The 19,772-nt window shown below is 39.6% G+C and overlaps 8 non-coding genes across 8 annotated transcripts; all 8 read right to left on the minus strand.

Moving 5' to 3' along the window:
• Positions 1–374: 374 nt before the first annotated feature.
• trnas-aga (transfer RNA serine (anticodon AGA)) lies at positions 375–456 on the minus strand. Its single transcript has one exon. It is a non-coding gene; the product is annotated as a tRNA-Ser (tRNA).
• Positions 457–1,320: 864 nt separating this feature from the next.
• trnah-gug (transfer RNA histidin (anticodon GUG)) lies at positions 1,321–1,392 on the minus strand. The gene has a single exon. It is a non-coding gene; the product is annotated as a tRNA-His (tRNA).
• A 4,104-nt stretch (positions 1,393–5,496) lies between these two features.
• trnas-aga (transfer RNA serine (anticodon AGA)) lies at positions 5,497–5,578 on the minus strand. The gene has a single exon. It is a non-coding gene; the product is annotated as a tRNA-Ser (tRNA).
• Positions 5,579–5,698: 120 nt separating this feature from the next.
• Positions 5,699–5,771, minus strand: trnak-uuu (transfer RNA lysine (anticodon UUU)). Its single transcript has one exon. It is a non-coding gene; the product is annotated as a tRNA-Lys (tRNA).
• Positions 5,772–6,641: 870 nt separating this feature from the next.
• trnas-cga (transfer RNA serine (anticodon CGA)) lies at positions 6,642–6,723 on the minus strand. Its single transcript has one exon. It is a non-coding gene; the product is annotated as a tRNA-Ser (tRNA).
• Positions 6,724–6,843: 120 nt separating this feature from the next.
• On the minus strand, positions 6,844–6,916 carry trnak-uuu (transfer RNA lysine (anticodon UUU)). The gene has a single exon. It is a non-coding gene; the product is annotated as a tRNA-Lys (tRNA).
• Positions 6,917–7,816: 900 nt separating this feature from the next.
• trnas-uga (transfer RNA serine (anticodon UGA)) lies at positions 7,817–7,898 on the minus strand. Its single transcript has one exon. It is a non-coding gene; the product is annotated as a tRNA-Ser (tRNA).
• A 120-nt stretch (positions 7,899–8,018) lies between these two features.
• Positions 8,019–8,091, minus strand: trnak-uuu (transfer RNA lysine (anticodon UUU)). The gene has a single exon. It is a non-coding gene; the product is annotated as a tRNA-Lys (tRNA).
• Positions 8,092–19,772: the final 11,681 nt, after the last annotated feature.

Genomic DNA, 19,772 nt, shown 5'->3' on the forward strand with positions numbered 1-19,772 from the left:
CACTTGCTGTGCGTTCAGGTCGCAGTCTCCCCTGGAGGCGTGGGTTTGAATCCCACTTCTGACAAACCTAACCTTTGGCTGCAGGCTCAAGCTAGAGTCTTTAACCCTCTGGCAAGTTTATCCAGAAATGCAGTAATGTTGACAAAGCACTGCAATTCAGTTCATGCTAGAATTAACCAAACATTAAAGTAACACTGACCTGCAGTACATGACCTTTAAAGTAACACTTTAGTGCAATGTATGGGATTCTATGGCACTTGAATTCAGAAAAAATGGACATGTTGATTGAATCGGATTCAACTGAATTTCATTTTTTATAAAGTTTAAGCTAGGCCTCCAGAAGGTTACAAACTAAAGCAGGCTCATGCTGTCAACGTAGTCGGTAGGATTCGATCCTGCGCGGGGAGACCCCAATGGATTTCTAGTCCATTGCCTTAACCATTCGGCCACGACTACAAGCTGGCTGAAAGGGGCACGTCGTTTGTGGATTGGTGCCTTGCAGCGTCGCTGCCCGAGGCCAGTGTAGATCAGCAAGAACTCAACAACAAAACGTACTCCACAAAAAAAAAAATCTCGCTCCACAATAAGAGGCTTGTTCGCCTGAACAGGGACTTGAACCCTGGACCCTCAGATTAAAAGTGTGATGCTCTACCGACTGAGCTATCCGGGCTCTTGCTCGAGAAGCGTGCGTGCTGCGTGGGAACGCACAGCAAAATGAATCGTATTGGCGCAGAAAAAAGAGTGTCCTCCAATGCATTGTGTTTCCTTCTTCGAAGATTCAGAATGGCCGTCAAAACGTCTGCTATGTCAAAATATATTTGCAAATTAGTGGGAATGCAGCCTATTAGACTGATTATAATAGTAATTAAAGGAAAATAATGCTAGGAAAAAGAACAAAAACTCACTCCTACTTGTCTGGAAAGCCTCTTCACACGCTTCAATGGTGTTGACTTGCCGCACTCCTATCGTTATTGTAAACTTGTGTCAAAGGCGCAGTTGTTTGTAGCAAATAGCAAGCCCGCGGCACTCTAGGTAACAGCCAGCGAGTGTACTGACACCTAGCGATTAGAAAATATACACGCACCATATTCTCTCTGAAGCAAGATTCTTCCGAAATAAATAGGAGCGTTTCGTTTTCAGTGTTTTCTCTAAGGGTTCGAACCTGAGAGCTCGTGCTTTCAAAGAAGGTCCCAGTTTCAATTCACTCAAACACCTAGAGCACAACAAGGGCACGCGCCGTGCACAAAAAGAGAAGTCTGAAGGACGGGGTGAGGAGAGGTGGTGACATGGAGCTCAATTTCAATGGCACCCAGAAAATCTTGCCGTGACCCGGATTCGAACCGGGGTTGCTGCGGCCACAACGCAGAGTACTAACCACTATACGATCACGGCGAGCTACCGGTCTACCCGACGTGTCCCTGAATACAAAGGGGCCTTGTCATCTTTAGCTTGCAGACAAAACGGTTTCTTACCAACATAACCCTTTTCGGTCCCACTTTATATTAAGTGGCCCTAATACCTGTGAACCTACATGGTAACTACATGTGTACATAGTATGTAACTACAGCGTAAGTACACACTGGTACATAGTATCTACAGCTGTAATATTTGTGTACCTACACATATGTAACAACTCACGGAATGGTATGCGTAAGTACAAATGTGTAACAGTACATTGGTAACAACACTTTTTTCACTTCAGTAAGCACACGTGTAACAGGAATTATGTAACTACATTTTGTAACAACAATATGCATTTAATCAAGTTGTTGAAATTCCACATGGAATCCAATACTGCAGTTACAGTTTGGAATACACTGAAACTATATGTATACCAGGATGATTCCTATGTTTATACCATGTATTTATGACTGGCAGGACTAATGTTGAATTACAGTGTACTTACACGGTAACTCCTCACCTCAGCAACGGTAAACAATATAAAGTCTAAAAAGGTCATCCTTACTGTATTATTTAAAACACTGTATTAACAGTGTACTTACATGGTAACTCCTCAGGAACTGTCCACTTAATGTAAAGTGTAAAACGGTCGGTCCTTACTGTATAATAAAACCCAAACTTCTGTGCAACACTGTATTTACAGTGTACTTACATGGTAACTCCTCAGGAACTGTCCACTTAATGTAAAGTGTAAAACGGTCGGTCCTTACTGTATAATAAAACCCAAACTTCTGTGCAACACTGTATTTACAGTGTACTTACATGGTAACTCCTCAGGAACTGTCTACTTAATATAAAGTGTAAAACGGTCATAACCTACTGTGTAATATGCAAAACCCAAACTACTGTAAAACACTGTATTAACAGTGTACTTACATGGTAACTCCTCAGGAACTGTCTACTTAATATAAAGTGTAAAACGGTCATAACCTACTGTGTAATATGCAAAACCCAAACTACTGTAAAACACTGTATTTACAGTGTACTTACATGGTAACTCCTCAGGAACTGTCCACTTAATATAATGTGTAAAACGGTCATAACCTACTGTGTAATATGCAAAACCCAAACTACTGTGCAACACTGTATTTACAGTGTACTTACATGGTAACTCCTCAGGAACTGTCTACTTAATATAAAGTGTAAAACGGTCGGTCCTTACTGTATAATAAAACCCAAACTTCTGTGCAACACTGTATTTACTCTGTACCTACATGGTAACTCCTCAGGAACTGTCTACTTAATATAAAGTGTAAAACGGTCATAACCTACTGTGTAAAATGCAAAACCCAAACTACTGTAAAACACTGCATTAACAGTGTACTTACATGGTAACTCCTCAGAAACTGTCTACTTAATATAAAGTGTAAAACGGTCATAACCTACTGTGTAATATGCAAAACCCAAACTACTGTAAAACACTGTATTTACAGTGTACTTACATGGTAACTCCTCAGGAACTGTGTAAAACGGTCTGTCCTTACTGTGTAATATGTAAAACCCAAACTTCTGTGCAACACTGTATTTACAGTGTGCTTACATGGTAACTCCTCAGGAACTGTCTACTTAATATAAAGTGTAAAACGGTCATAACCTACTGTGTAATATGCAAAACCCAAACTACTGTAAAACACTGTATTAACAGTGTACTTACATGGTAACTCCTCAGGAACTGTCTACTTAATATAAAGTGTAAAACGGTCATAACCTACTGTGTAATATGCAAAACCCAAACTACTGTAAAACACTGTATTAACAGTGTACTTACATGGTAACTCCTCAGGAACTGTCTACTTAATATAAAGTGTAAAACGGTCATAACCTACTGTGTAATATGCAAAACCCAAACTACTGTAAAACACTGTATTAACAGTGTACTTACATGGTAACTCCTCAGGAACTGTCTACTTAATATAAAGTGTAAAACGGTCATAACCTACTGTGTAATATGCAAAACCCAAACTACTGTAAAACACTGTATTAACAGTGTACTTACATGGTAACTCCTCAGGAACTGTCTACTTAATATAAAGTGTAAAACGGTCATAACCTACTGTGTAATATGCAAAACCCAAACTACATTAAAACACTGTATTAACAGTGTACTTACATGGTAACTCCTCAGGAACTGTCTACTTAATATAAAGTGTAAAACGGTCATAATCTACTGTGTAATATGCAAAACCCAAACTACTGTAAAACACTGTATTTACAGTGCACTTACATGGTAACTCCTCAGGAACTGTGTAAAACGGTCTGTCCTTACTGTGTAATATGTAAAACCCAAACTTCTGTGCAACACTGTATTTACAGTGTACTTACATGGTAACTCCTCAGGAACTGTCTACTTAATATAAAGTGTAAAACGGTCATAACCTACTGTGTAATATGCAAAACCCAAACTTCTGTGCAACACTGTATTTACAGTGTACTTACATGGTAACTCCTCAGGAACTGTCTACTTAATATAAAGTGTAAAACGGTCATAACCTACTGTCTAATATGCAAAACCCAAACTTCTGTGCAACACTGTATTTACAGTGTACTTACATGGTAACTCCTAAGGAACTGTCCACTTAATTTATAGTGTAATTGATAGGGTCAATGTTGTGTACCATCAGTATTGTTACATGATAATTTCATAGGAACTTCCCAATTACTTGAAAGTAATTTAACAATTGCATCGGTAAAATGTCCAAGTATTAAACCTTGATTACTTCTCAGTAAATCAAGTATAGAGGACTGCAAAAAAGAGGGGGGGAAATGTAGTAAAGCTAAACAATGTTTATTAACACACATTAAACTCAACAGTTTAACAGATTCTGAAGCAAAACTTCAGTGTACTTGCAGCTGGGTTAACACTAGAACAGCATTGTATAATTCTTGATATTAATTATTGTTCTGAAATGGTAACTTAGGTTAATTTGACAATTTTGGGGATGGTTTAAGGAACATCACAGTGTAGCACAGTGAACTGGCGTGAATTACAAAATTTACCTTGACAATAATGTCAAAACATAATTAAATAAGTGGATTGGAGGTTTTGTCTTTCTATCTCAATTTATATTTTATTGGCAGCAGTTTACGCTCTTTTTTGGATTTTTCTATGTGAGACCTTAGGTCTGCTGTCAGTGACTGCAGGCACCTCTTTGCAAAGTCGCAGAGTTTCTCCTCCTTGACTCTGAACTTTGAGATGCTTTGGTAAAATTCTGGATCAACAAGCTGTATTTCAGCCACAACAGCTGTTAATGCCAGTGTATTTCGGTCAACCCCGACTTTGGTGCATGCCTTACTGATACTCCCTTCTTTCTTGAAGGCGTAAAGACCTTTATTGTACCGCTTCAGTACATCTTCTGGGGTTGTTGCTGTAGAAAGATTAACAAAATGAAAACCACAAAAAAACAAGACTTGCGTCAAATTGATCAATTTCCAATTAAAAACACACCACACAAACATATAAAAAAATCTTGGTGCTCTTGAACTGCTAGTAGAGCTCGGCGATAAAACGATAACGATAATTATCGCGATATAATTATTCTTGATAAAACGATATCAAGAGGTCGATAAATGTTTGATAATGTTTATGCGCCAAAAGCAGAACGAAACTCATTTGAACCGCGCGCCACACGGACCATTAATCAGTTTGGCTCAAAGTCCAAACGGCAGCGCGCGCGAGCTCACCAGAGCTGAGGCGTTTACTCTGATCGGTCTCGGTCACGAGATCCAGTGAGAAGTGCTTGAGTTCAGCGAAGAACACACGTCTCCGTGATTTAAACCAGTTTAAAGGCAGATGAAACAGCGCTGACAAACAGGAGAAACACTGTGCGCAACGATACAGTCAGAAGGCTTTTCCGTCTACAAATTCCCATCATTTACCATGGATTTACTGTAACGTTAGCCTAGTAATATTAACTATTTTATAATTAATTTTATAATTAAATATCGCAATACTTTGCGCTACTGTATCGATATAATTGCGTGCGCAAAATATCGCGATACTGAACAGAATCGTCTTTGTCCCCCACCATTAGTCAACGTAGTCGGCAGGATTCGAAACTGCGCGGGGAGAGCCCAATGGATTTCTAGTCCATCGCCTTAACCACTCGGCCACGACTACAAGCTGGCTGAAAGTGGCATGTCGTTTGGCTTGGTGCCTTGCAGCGTCGCTGCCCGGGGCCAGTGTAGATCAGCATGAACTCAACAACAAAACGTACCGCTCCACAAAAAGAAGCTCGTTCGCCTGAACAGGGACTTGAACCCTGGACCCTCAGATTAAAAGTCTGATGCTCTACCGACTGAGCTATCCGGGCTCTTGCTCGAGAAGCGTGCGTGCTGCTTGCGAACGCACAGCAAAATGAATCGTATTTGCGCAGAAAAAAGAGTGTCCTCCAATGCATTGCGTTTCCTTCTTCGAAGATTCAGAACGGCCGTCAAAACCTCTGGTATGTCAAAATATATTTGCAAATTAGTGAGAATGCAGCCTATTAGACTGATTATAATAGTCATTAAAGGAAAATAATGCTAGGAAAAAGAACAAAAACTCACTGCTACTTGTATGGAAAGCCTTTTCACACGCTTCAATGCTGTTGACTGGCCGCGCTCTTATCGTTATTGTAAACTTGTGTCAAAGGCGCAGTTGTTTGTAGCAAATAGCAAGCCCGTGGCACTCTAGGTAACAGCCAGCGAGTGTACTGACACCTAGCGATTAGAAAATGTACACGCACCATATTCTCTTTGAAGCAAGATTCTTCCGAAATAAATAGGAGCGTTTCGTTTTCAGTCTTTTCTCTAAGGGTTCGAACCTGAGAGCTCACTCGAACATCCAGAGCACATCAAGAGCACGCGCCGTGCACAAAAAGAGTAGGCCGAAGGACGGGGTGAGGAGAGGTGGTGACATGGAGCTCAATTTCAATGGCACCCAGAAAACCTTGCCGTGACCCGGATTCGCTGCGGCCACAACGCAGAGTACTAACCACTATACGATCACGGCGAGCTAGCGGTCTACCCGACGTGTCCCTGACTACAAAGGGGCCTTGTCATCTTTAGCTTGCAGACAAAACTGTTTCTTACCAACATAACTCTAATCAAGGGTAATCCTGTAACAGTGACTTTTTTTCCTTTAATAAAGTTTAAGCTAGGCCTCCAGAAGGTTACAAACTAAAGCAGGCGCATGCTGTCAACGTAGTCGGCAGGATTCAAACCTGCGCGGGGAGACCCTTATGGATTTCGAGTCCATCGCCTTAACAACTCGGCCACGAGTACAAGCTGGCTGAAAGGGGCATGTCGTTTGGTGTGGTCCCTTGCAGCGTCGCTGCCCGAGGCCAGTGTAGATCAGCAAGAACTCAACAATAAAACCTACCGCTCCACAAAAAGAGGCTCATTCACCCAAACAGGGACTTGAACCCTGGACCCTCAGATTAAAAGTCTGATGCTTTACCGACTGAGCTATCCGGGCTCTTGCTCGAGAAGCGTGCGTGCTGCGTGCGAACGCACAGCAAAATGAATCGAATTGGCGCAGAAAAAAGAGTGTCTCCAATGCATTGCGTTTACTTCTTCGAAGATTCAGAACGGCCGTCAAAACCTCTGGTATGTCAAAATATATTTGCAAATTAGTGGGAATGCAGCCTATTAGACTGATGATAATAGTCATTAAAGGAAAATAATGCTAGGAAAAAGAACAAAAACTCACTGCTACTTGTATGGAAAGCCTCTTCACACGCTTCAATGCTGTTGACTGGCCGCGCTCTTATCGTTATTGTAAACTTGTGTCAAAGGCGCAGTTGTTTGTAGCAAATAGCAAGCCCGTGGCACTCTAGGTAACAGCCAGCGAGTGTACTGACACCTAGCGATTAGAAAATATACACGCACCATATTCTCTCTGAAGCAAGATTCTTCCGAAATAAATAGGAGCGTTTCGTTTTCAGCCTTTTCTCTAAGGGTTCGAACCTGAGAGCTCATGCTTTCAAAGAGGGTCCCAGTTTCAATTCACTCGAACATCCAGAGCACATCAAGGGCACGCGCCGTGCACAAAAAGAGTAGGCCGAAGGACGGGGTGAGGAGAGGTGGTGACATGGAGCTCAATTTCAATGGCACCCAGAAAACCTTGCCGTGACCCGGATTCGCTGCGGCCACAACGCAGAGTACTAACCACTATACGATCACGGCGAGCTACCGGTCTACCCGACGTGTCCCTGACTACAAAGGGGCCTTGTCATCTTTAGCTTGCAGACAAAACTGTTTCTTACCAACATTACTTTCTTCAAGGGTAATCCTGTAACAGTGACTTTTTTTCCTTTTATAAAGTTTAAGCTAGGCCTCCAGAAGGTTACAAACTAAAGCAGACGAATGCTGTCAACGCAGTCGGCAGGATTCGAACCTGCGCGGGGAGACCCCAATGGATTTCAAGTCCATCGCCTTAACCATTTGGCCACGACTACAAGCTGTGTGAAAGGGGCATGTCGTTTGGCTTGCTGCCTTGCAGCGTCGCTGCCCGAGGCCAGTGTAGATCAGCAAGAACTCAACAACAAAACGTACCGCTCCACAAAAAGAGGCTCGTTCACCCGAACAGGGACTTGAACCCTGGACCCTCAGATTAAAAGTCTGATGCTTTACCGACTGAGCTATCCGGGCTCTTGCTCGAGAAGCGTGCGTGCTGCGTGCGAACGCACAGCAAAATGAATCGTATTTGCGCAGAAAAAAGAGTGTCCTCCAATGCATTGCGTTTCCTTCTTCGAAGATTCAGAACGGCCGTCAAAACCTCTGGTATGTCAAAATATATTTGCAAATTAGTGAGAATGCAGCCTATTAGACTGATGATAATAGTCATTAAAGGAAAATAATGCTAGGAAAAAGAACAAAAACTCACTGCTACTTGTCTGGAAAGCCTCTTCACACGCTTCAATGCTGTTGACTTGCCGCGCTCTTATCGTTATTGTAAACTTGTGTCAAAGGCGCAGTTGTTTGTAGCAAATAGCAAGCCCGCGGCACTCTAGGTAACAGCCAGCGAGTGTACTGACACCTAGCGATTAGAAAATATACACGCACCATATTCTCTCTGAAACAAGATTCTTCCGAAATCAATAGGAGCGTTTCGTTTTCAGTCTTTTCTCTAGGGGTTCGAACCTGAGAACTCATGCTTTCAAAGAAGGTCCCAGTTTCAATTCACTCGAACATCCAGAGCACATCAAGGACACGCGCCGTGCACAAAAAGAGTAGTTTGAAGGACGGGGTGAGGAGAGGTGGTGACATGGAGCTCAATTTCAATGGCACCCAGTAATCTCACCGGATTCGAACCGGGGTTTCTGCGGCCACAACGCAGAGTACTAACCACTATACGATCACAGCGAGCTACCCATCTACCCGACATGTCCCAGACTACAAAGGGGAGTTGTCATCTTTAGCTTGTAGACAAAACTGTTTCTTACCAACATAACTCTTTACAAGGGTAATCCTGTAACAGTGACTTTTTTTCCTTTTATAAAGTTTAAGCTAGGCCTCCAGAAGGTTACAAACTAAAGCAGGCGCATGCTGTCAATGCTGGAAAGCATCTTCACATGCTTTTATCGTTACTGTAAACTTGCGTCAAAAGCCATGTTGTTTGGAACAAATAGCAAGCCCACGGCACTCTAGGTAACAGCCAGTGAGTGTACTGACACCTAGCGATTAGAAAATATACAGCGTAAAATTAATGTTTTATTATTGTTTTGAAGTTATTTTAGTTATTTGAAAATTACTTATGTTGCCTTTGAAATTAAGGCACAAGAGATGTAATTCTAGTATATAGTGTGAATATATACATTTATTGTGTGAAACTCTAGGAACTCGCTTTAAGAATAAAATTAAAAGGCAGACACGTGAGTGAACTTTAGCAACAGTGGCCCATCCCAAATCGACAGGAATTTTGACAATTACCGCATGATAGTTACCAAATTTGTAAATGATTCAGCAGCAGTAGAAAAAATAACTATGTTTGCTTTCTCACTATTCTACTCTTTCTTGCTTTTTACAGAGGTTAAAAGTAATAAAGGAGAGATTTCCCCTTTAGACTCTCGGTTTGGAGATAGAATTTCACAGAATCTATCTTTGAGACCGACTGCACCTCATCCTACACATAGTTCCACACTACCCCTGCCTGGAAAAGAGCCCACATTCTTTACAAGTAAGTTAATGGTCTTTATACATATACTATTTCAAATGAAGTGACCGAAAAATGTGTTTGGACATTTGTTTGAATGTTCTTGCCTTTTCTTACAAAATATCAACCGAACTGGCATTTAATTTTGGGTTCATGTGCACAATACATGTTGTTACTCTGCTAGGACACCCATGTGGACTTGAAGATGAAGATGAGCTGATTTAATTCATTATTTAGATGTTAGAAGATCTTTAAAGAAGGAGCTGCATTATGACTGGATGATTATAAATGAGTAAATGAATGAAGTAGTACTTAAGTCATGCTGTCAGAACTATACTGACTGAATATGAATTTAACAGAATAAATTAGTGACGGAATAATGTTATTTGACTTGTTAGGTGAGCATTGTTCATGAAATACATTTACCAAAGGGTATGCAAATTGCAGACACATTTTCCCTCAGGTGACCGCATATACATTATTATTCAAATATTTGTATCATTTAAATTGCATGTATATTGTCATGTAATCGTATTGTTATCGTGTTGAATGGATTGTGACGATAAGAAACAGTACACCTAACAAGTCAAAGAACATTATTCCGTCACTAATTTATTCTGTTGAATATATGCTTAAAATATATGTTAACAGTGCAGTAAGATGTAATGTGCAGTAGTATGGAGGACCAAACCTGCAATTAAAAATGAATCAATAAATGAATTAATAAATAGATAGATAAATAAATGTGATAATAGGAAAATAAATAAAGGAATAAAAGACTTGATAAAATAAACATGATTCATTTTAATCAAATGTATTTTTGTATATTTTTCCCCTAATTTATAATTTTTTGCTTTTATATTTTAATGTATTTGTATTATTTTTAATTGTATTTATTTATTATTTTATTTATTTGTTTGTTCCATTTATTCTTATATTTATTTATGCATTCATTTATTTGTTTATTTATTTATTCCAATATGTATTTATTTCCAGATTTATTTATTTTAATCTTTATTTATTTTTAATTTTCTTTCTTTAGTTTTATATCTATTCTTACATTTTTTTGATGTGCATGATAATTAGGTTGGTTGGTCTTGCTGACCAAATATAAATATTAATTAACAAATAAATAAAAGCAGAAAATAAATTAAGGGAAATAATACAAAAATTAGTTTGATAAAGAATAAATCATATTTATTTTATCAAGTCGTTTATTCCTTTATTTATTTTTCTATTATCAAATTTATCTTTTTATTTGTTTACATGTTTATTTATTAATTTTTAATTTCTGCGGGTTTGGTCCTCCTATAATGTAATTAATATCAGACACACACATATATTACATTTAAATTACAAACAAATATATATATATATATATATATATATATATATATATATATATATATATATATATATATATATGTACAATTTAATGTTATAATTCAACATTTTTAATTAGTTAACTTGTTAACTTTTTATATATACATATATACATTTTTAAAGCAATTTAAATAATGAATATTAAATAATGCAGATTTAATAAACAGTACGTGCTCTAAGGCTGCATTTATTCAGTTAAGAAACAGTAATATTATGGAATATTATAGCATTGTAAAATAACTCTTTTATGTATATCACTGATGCTTTAGTATTAACTGTCTTATTTCATTTTGTTACTGTAAGTATTTAAATGCTTATGCTGAGACACCAATGAATACATTCTGATTTCAGAACAGCATCATGAAGAAAACAGTGTTCTTCCCAGGGAAAGTCAAAGTGTCTTTCAGGAAAGGCCCGTAGGGCCATTTACGCCGGGACCCATCAGAAGAGGCAAAAAGAATTAGAGACAACCCTTTACTGCAGGACAAGTCAACACCTCAAAGAGAAGATCTGGTCAAGTTGAACGCCCGTTCTGTTGTGTTACATAGAGGAGGGGATGTCTCTGACAAGCAAGAGGTGTTGGGAGAATGCATTCTTCAGTTTGGCAAGTACAAGGGCAAGTCTTTCAAGTTGTTATTAGAGAATGATGTCAGCTATGCTTTGTACCTGTCCGATAAGGTTGAGGAAGAAGAACAGGCTGGGCAGTGCAACCCAGAGGGTCCATGCAAGGATAGCCTCATTTCCTTTCTTGAGTATTCAAGAAGCTTCAAGGAAATTGAAGATCTTAAACAGTATCTGTCTCAAAGGCCAGATCCAGTGCCAGTTTTGACAGAGGATGACAATACTGTTGGATTTGGATCCAGAGCACAAGACACTTGGAGGAAGATTTGGGATACCAGGGCAGACGGAAATGCTTTCTTTATAATGAGGCAGAAGTGTGTGCCAGGCAGCAAAATGTACAATTTGCAGCAGTATCTTTTAAAACAGCAGCAAAAACAGATGACCAAAAACACTCCTCCGATGCCCTCACCATCAGCTTCCGCTGCAAGATGAAGGGGGTGGATTGGAATCCACTGCTGCTTCAATGTATATGTAATGATTGATTATAATTAAGGTATTAATCAATATTTTTCCTTCTAAATATCAAATGAATTGAATGACTTCTCTGGAGATTTTACTTTATTTATATAAGTTACCAGTGTGATTACTGAAATGTTCTTTTCATGTATTCTTTAATGTCTGTATTTGATATCTGAATGCAGTGCTTGCTTATTTAACACAGCTTCCAGAAATGAAATAGGGACTTGTTTTGTGTTTGAGAAAGGTCTTCAATGTGTTTAAACATATAGGGGTCATTGAAGCCAATCGTTTAAGGGGCCATTTCTTTGTTAAAGCCTTTCTTTCCAGTTAGACTAAAGTTTAGCTATCCTTGAGAGAAAGAAGGTTACCCTTAATAACAAACTATCATTTAGATGGAAGTGAATCAATCAAAACTAACTTTAGCTGGAAAAAACATTTTTCAAGAGCCACTATAAAACCAAACCAATCTCTGTTACCTTAAATTATATCTTTATCTCTGTAAAGCTGCTTTGAAACAATCTACATTGTTAAAAGCGCAATATAAATGAGGATGACTTGACTTGACTTGACTTGTATTGTGTTTGAGAAAGGTCTTCAATGTGTTAAAACATATAGGGGTCATTGAAGCCAATCGTTTAAGGGGCCATTTCTTTGTTAAAGCCTTTCTTTCCAGTTAGACTAAAGTTTAGCTATCCTTGAGAGAAGGAACTCATTATCATGATGTTTTGAGAGGACTCTCCTGTTTATAGTGAGAGCCTGGCCAAATCCAACCTTGGAAAAGCTGTGTGTCGGTGTGTGTGTTAGTCTTCTTGGTTACAGGTTAAGGAACCACTGGCATTATTGGAGATTGACTGAGTTGTTGTTCTGGACATGCTGGCGCCCAGCAACCCAAATCTGCGACCTGGAAGGTCATGACATGCCTAACTTCAGCTGCATAATCGATGGAGATATGCTTCAGTCTATCTGTATATGTGTGGAAAATTACTGTGTTTATCTATTTCATAGCCAATGAGAATCATTCATCCTGTAAGCAATGACGTAGCTTAGACCTTGGAAATCGTATAACTGCTGTGATCTTTGTAACTGTAAGCGGGGCGGCCTACGAACTCCTGTGCGAGTATTGAAGCTGACTTCTGCTGATGAAACTGCAAACTATCTTCAGTAAATATTTTCTTTAATTTTTTATAATTCTGACTCTGGGTCTTCATTCTTCATATCTGGTTCTGGGTCTTTAACTGTATACCCCTTACAGTTTGGTGGAGGATGCGGCGGGCAATCATTCCGTGGTGACATCTCTGGCAAATCAACACACAAGGTAGTAAGCTTTTATTAATTGTTAGGGCTCTCTGACTGGAAGAGATTTTGAAGGAGAGCGGGAGAGCCTTCACTCCGATGAGGCGAGTGAAGGAGTAATTAGCCTTCACTCCGATGAGGCGAGTGAAGGAGTAAGTTGTAGGCCTACTGCTGAGAGGATAAGAAGTCGCTGAGAGCGTCGTTAAGGGTAACGACAGAAGACAGCGCAAGCGAAGCGTGCTCTGTGTGGGCCCCGCTGGGCATTAATGGTGTAGCACCACCCCAGCAGAGTACGTCCCTGGACGGGAGGTCCAGTGGCACCATAAACCTGCTCAATCTCTTCCATCTCAGATAGGGGATCCCCGAATTTAGTGAATCAGGCAGTTAGGGATACTAACAAAAATAGGGTTGTTTGCCAGGGATGCATCAGGAACGATCCCGAGAGAGAGAAAAAAAAGAAAAAAAAAGTTGTGACCCAAATTGGCATGGACCAGTATATGTAACTGTGATTTTGGAGTATACTCTGCAGTTTCATCACGGAGAAGCCAAGCTGTGTTGTTCAAAGATCGCCGCCTCCATTTCTGCAATGACTTCAGGTGAGTTTGAACTGTTATTAAGATATGGCAGACAAACTGAGTAACTTGATCAGTAACCTGAACAGTCCTGAAACTAATAGTGAGACAGAAAAGAGCGAACGCTGTAAGCAGCTGTGCTCCGAAGCCCTCACTTCAGAGAAATTTGCAGAAATTATTAAGTAAATGGTTGTCTTGATAAGTTTTGCTTCTGTTTGGAAATTTAAACAACAACTTGACTGGCTACAAACAAACAAAGAAACTGAAAAATTAAAATGTTTAGCCTTGTATTGCTTACGATGATTACAAAAAGCAAGTATATTAAATTATGGGTCGAAGATCATTTCCTTGGACAAGTGTGACTAAAGTTAAACAGACACTTTGTGAAAACAACTTAGAATATTTTGCAGCTTATGACAATTAATGTTCTGCCAATAATAATGATGAAGATTATGATTGGGCTATTATGATTAAATCAGCCACTGGTGGACTGTAAAAGAATACAGAGAACTGCTTATCAGCTCGGTTTGCATTCCTGTTTGGGACACACTGCTTCAAGGGTGTGCAGTAAGTTGGAGCCGAGAGTGTTTTAATGGTGGTCATCAGGACCATTTAATACGTAACTGTAAATGCCCACCGAGAAGGTGTTTAAAATGTGATAAAATGACAACACATTTTTGGTAATAATATTGGTTTGAAAGTAGATCAGTGTTTAAATGACGACAGTGACATTTTTCTGACTGAGAAATAAGAGATAAAAAGGTCAAAAGATTGAAGTCTTAAAGTGAATCCTTTTGAAGAAAATATCTATAATAGTAATTTCTATAATAGTAATTTTTATAAGTGAATTGATGAATACAGGTTGATGTAAAATGAATGACTCCAACAGATGTGAGTTGCAAAATATATCAAAGTAACTAAAAGGATGATTGTGTTGTAATTAAACATTTTAAAAAGGTTTTAGATGATATAGAGAGACTAATCTCACAGATGATTTACAATAACTGCAAAAGTATCACAAGCAGAGAGTGCTTGCCTCGTCAAACTTATAGTGTGAATCCTAATTGGAGATTGATAAACTCCAAGAGAAAACTAAAGTCAAATATTAAACTATGGTTGAGAACTTGACAATTAAAATTGAGATTGAGAAATGTGAAACGTTATTGAGAACTAGAATAATTATTTTTATGTAAGAACAAATAAGCAGAAGTAGTAGGCTACTGAATTAACAGTTGCTAAATGTAAAATGTGTAGAAAGGCATCTGATTAAACAAACAGCTTGAAAAGTTGATCATGAAAGAGCTAGAAGCTGATGTTTTGCTTTCAAAAGATAAGTCTGCTATTGGCTGTAATGAAACAGTTCGCTTATCTAAATCTGATGTGTGCTGTGGCTGAAACAGCCAGTGCGACAGAGACTCAATCTGAATGGAAATTTGTAATGTCTAGATTCCCTGACGTGGGCAAAAGACAACTGTAAAACTATGTTTATTTGAAAACACATGTAATTTCTGGCAAAGATGCCTTAAGCTGGGATAGAGTTAAAAGATGGTAGATAAAAGTTTGATGTTAGAAGTATATGAGAGAGCAGTGTACCAGTCTTGAATGCCTCAGAGTCTCTCTCTCATTCAATGTCATCTAAAAGCTGTTATCTGAGCCTGTGTCATAAGTGATAATAAGCTATTTATAGTAAAGCACAGTGTTTCAGTTGAAAACCATAGACACAGAGATGTTAAAAGAAATCATTACCATTCAGAGGGCAATTTGTATTTAAATGTTAAAAATGTTAAAAGTAAAACTGAATGACTTTAAAGAAGTCTTTAAAATAATACAGACCTTAAATGATAGAGGTGACATTTTGATTAGCGTATTTTAGGACCAGTAACAACTTTGTCTCATTTAGTCTCCACCATTCAGGACCGATGGCTCCGGCTACAGATGAAGTACACTGAATGTACGGCTGTGATCTAAATTCACTGAGTATAGTCTAAGTAGCTAGGTTGCTGCTTTTAAGATAGTTAATGGATTTAAGTGATTAAATACTGTTGTTATTAACCTGTCTCCCTGTGAACACTATTAGGCAATCGGAATGGCTCTGGTGACTCTTGAACGTGCCTTTCCTAAGCTCCAGAAAACAGCTGAGTTCTGTTGAAGAAAACTGATTGTATTGGGAAAGAGCGGTCACCAGTGTGTACGTGTGTACGAGTGGCTACTCAATGACGGGATGATCTTCCTGGCCAGGGGACAGCCTAACGCAGGGGGTCACGAACATTGGGCACCTCCGGATGGAGGTGTTATTTGTGAGAAAGGTATGAGAGTTGAGCGCTGATTACTGGAGGCCACCGGGGTCAGCAGAGCATTGAGAGGTGAGATGCGCTGTGAGGTTAAAATTAATGTTACGGCAGTCTGACCCAGAAATGTGAGTTCCTCTATACCACTCACCAGAAACCGCATTGATTGTATGGCTTGTTTTTCATTGTGACAAGTGTCTGCAACTATGCCAGGGGACGACACCCTGAAGAGAAGAAAATTAAAGATAAATAGCTAACGGGAGTGGGCTTTCAGGAGCCAGCTGATTCCATGAGGTGATTGCCATTATTTGCTGCGGAGACAGTAACAAAACTTAATTATATGAGGGACATGATGTTGGTTGCCATATGGGCAAGTAAAATGTATAGAAGAGTTAATGTTGAGCTAATATGTCTATAACATAGTTTTAACTCCTGAAGGTCGTTAGGCATGGTGGTGGCTAAAGATGAAGACAGGCTTTTGTAGGTTTGAGAAGAGTCTGGATAACAAAGGTGAATTGTAAAAGGTTAATGTAATAAATTTAATATTACATTTAGTCTAAATTACAGTCTTAGGAGGCTGTTGAAAAGATTATTTGTTTATGGCGCTTTTCCATTACCAGTACCAGCTCGACTCGGCTCGACTCGCCTCGGCTCGCCTCGACTCGGCTCGCTTTTCGCTCCGTTTTCCATTGCAGATAGTACCGCCACAAATAGTACCCGGTAGTCATAGCGACGCCGCAGGAAACTGCCGTGACGTAATCTTATACGCGACACACATCCGCTACCCACACACACAGGACAATGGGGGAAATCGAGTATATGCTGTTTTTGATCCTCGGGATGTGGCTGTTTCTCACAGCAAGAAGACAAACGTTGTTTCATGAGAGGCTGAGGGCAGAAAAACGAAATACTGCTGAAAAAAACAGGAGAGTTTGGGAATTACTATAGAGTTCAGACTACGAGACGAATCCGGTTGTTCAAAGTCGACGCAAGAGGGTAAGTTATGCTAACATAGCTAACGTTTGCATATGTGTAAATACTATACTATATGCAAAGTATTTAATCAACTTTATAGCTACCAGTATTACGTACTAAAATGTGCATGGTTTATGTGTTTCAGATCTGTTTAGCTTTGCAAAGTCGCCGCGGCAAACCGTCTGTTTGGGCTTTCAACCGAGCTACCGAGTGGTGGGATGTTATTGTTCCTGGTTTCACAAACGCGCAGTGGGTTCAGAACTTCAGAATGTCGGAAGAAACATTCATATATTTGTACAACAAACTGCGTCCAGTGATGGAGAGACAAGGTCCTTCAAGGTGTTGTAGATGGAAAAGGACTGTTCTGGAACGTGTTTGCAGGACTGCCTGGCAGCTTGCATGATGCTCGTGTTTTAAGACTGTCCACATTGTGGGAGTTGGCCAGCCGTGGCAACCACTTTCCAGCTTACACCAGGAATATTGGTGGGGTGAATGTTGCCTACTACATCCTGGGAGATTCTGCCTATCCCCTGCAGAACTGGCTCCTAAAGCAATTCACTGACACTGGACGGCTGACAGTAGAACAGAAGATCTACAACAAGAAAATATGTCGAGCACGGGTAGTGGTTGAAAACGCTTTTGGTAGACTGAAGGGAAGGTGGCGTTGCCTCATGAAAAGAAATGACTGTGATGTTACAATCGTGAAATCTATGATTCTTACTTGCTGTGCTTTGCATAACCTTTGTGAGAGTCATGGAGAGGACTATGACGATGACTGGGATGCACCTGCAGCAGCAGAGCCTGTGGTGCCAGTGGCACAGGGTGTTGAGGAGGAGGGCAGAGATGTACGGGAGGGTCTGATGCGTTATTTTAATTTCTAAATAAATACATTATCATTAAATATGTTGTCTCTGCTGTTTTTCATTAAAGGTTATCACAGTATAAAATCTGAAAATACTTGTTTAAACCCTTGTAAAAAGGCAAACCATCAAAAAAAGACACTGTTTGTAATAAGTTTCAAAAAGGTTTTATTTAAACACGCATACAAATAGAAAAAAATATAATATTAATATAAATTCACACATCCAACTATATACATATGTTACATGTAGTGCAAACATTAAATTAAAATAAACAAAGGGGTTTCAGTCCAGGGGCGGTGGAACAGCATCCCGCCGGTTCAGTGCCTGGACAAGCTGGCTCAGGGTTCCCAGAAAGGCCTGGTTGAAGGACGACATTGCAGCCATCTCCTCTCTCCTTAAAGCCGCTTCTAGTTCTCGGGCATGTGCTGCATCATCGAGTGCCATCTGTAAATGGCGCTCCCGCTGTGCCCGGTTCAATTCCAGCTGCTCGACATCCGATGTCTGCATCTCCCTCAGGACAGTCAGATGCTCCTGTTCCCTCTTTCGTTTCCTCCGTCCTGGCCAAAAAAATAATTACAATGAATGAGTTATAAAGAAAAACGGACAAGTCACGTTTCATTCAAAGGTTGTGTGTGTTGTAAATTGTTCACATGTATTATCATTACAGCTTCTACATAAAAAAAGACAAGCCCACAACTTACTATTACTTATATAGTATATAACGACTTAACATCTGAGTAAATGTATTTAATGTATTTATTAAACATCTATTTTAGTAAATGTCAACTTTAAAATACCATGTGTACAGTATAGGTGTACGTCTGGAAAGTTATAAAAATACTGAACAGGTTTATTAATGAATCCTGCATTCCCATAACTGGGAATGCTTCCTGTTGTTATGCAAGTACGTTTACGTTATATTAATGAGTTATTGATACGATTAATGATATATTAAAAAGTGTGTATAGATTCACAGACAACAGGCTAGAAGAGTTTACTTTTTCTCCAATTATACTAACCGGTTGCCGGTGTCGACGCTGCTGCGGGTCTCGGTGTCGACGCTGCTGATCTTGTTGGTGTCGATGGTGCCGCTGGTTCCGGTGCCGACGTGGCATCAGTGGGAGTCACTGAACCATTCTCGCTCGTCGAAAAGGAATCTAGATAGAAAGATCATACAAAAGTCAACACAATACGAAAATAGCAATGGCAGATAGTTAGCGGTAGCAGCAATTGTTATCTGCGACACAAGTTTACAGTCTTCGATGTTATAAGTGAGCTTCAGCTTTTCAAAAGCCAGCCTACAGAAAACAAAACTCTCAAGCAGAGTGCGCCTACATGATTAATGTAATGTAAATTTTAAACACTTACCATCCTCCAACAGCGACTCCAACAAACTGGTGGCCGAGTCAAGTCCACCCTCCCTCCCGTTGCTCGCCGGTCTATGGCCGTAGATACCGTCCATCTGTTCGTACCACTTCCAGCTTTTTCGGTTTGAACCACTGCGGCCGTTGTGGTCCTTTACAGCTCTGTAGTCACTTTTCAGTTTTTTTAACTTTTCCCTACATTGCTGGAAAGTCCTGTTGTAGCCATGTGTGGACAGCAGTTCGGAGATTTCTTGATAAACTTTTTCGTTCCTCGTTGCCCCATCAAGCTCTCGCTGGATCCTTTCTTCGGCAACCAAACATAGGAAAGTCTGCACCTCCTCGTTTGACCACGGTGTATT

This window comes from Siphateles boraxobius, unplaced genomic scaffold (assembly GCF_051911475.1).
Source record: "Siphateles boraxobius isolate OS27281-9 unplaced genomic scaffold, OSU_SipBor_1 6, whole genome shotgun sequence".
NCBI lineage: Eukaryota > Metazoa > Chordata > Actinopteri > Cypriniformes > Leuciscidae > Siphateles > Siphateles boraxobius.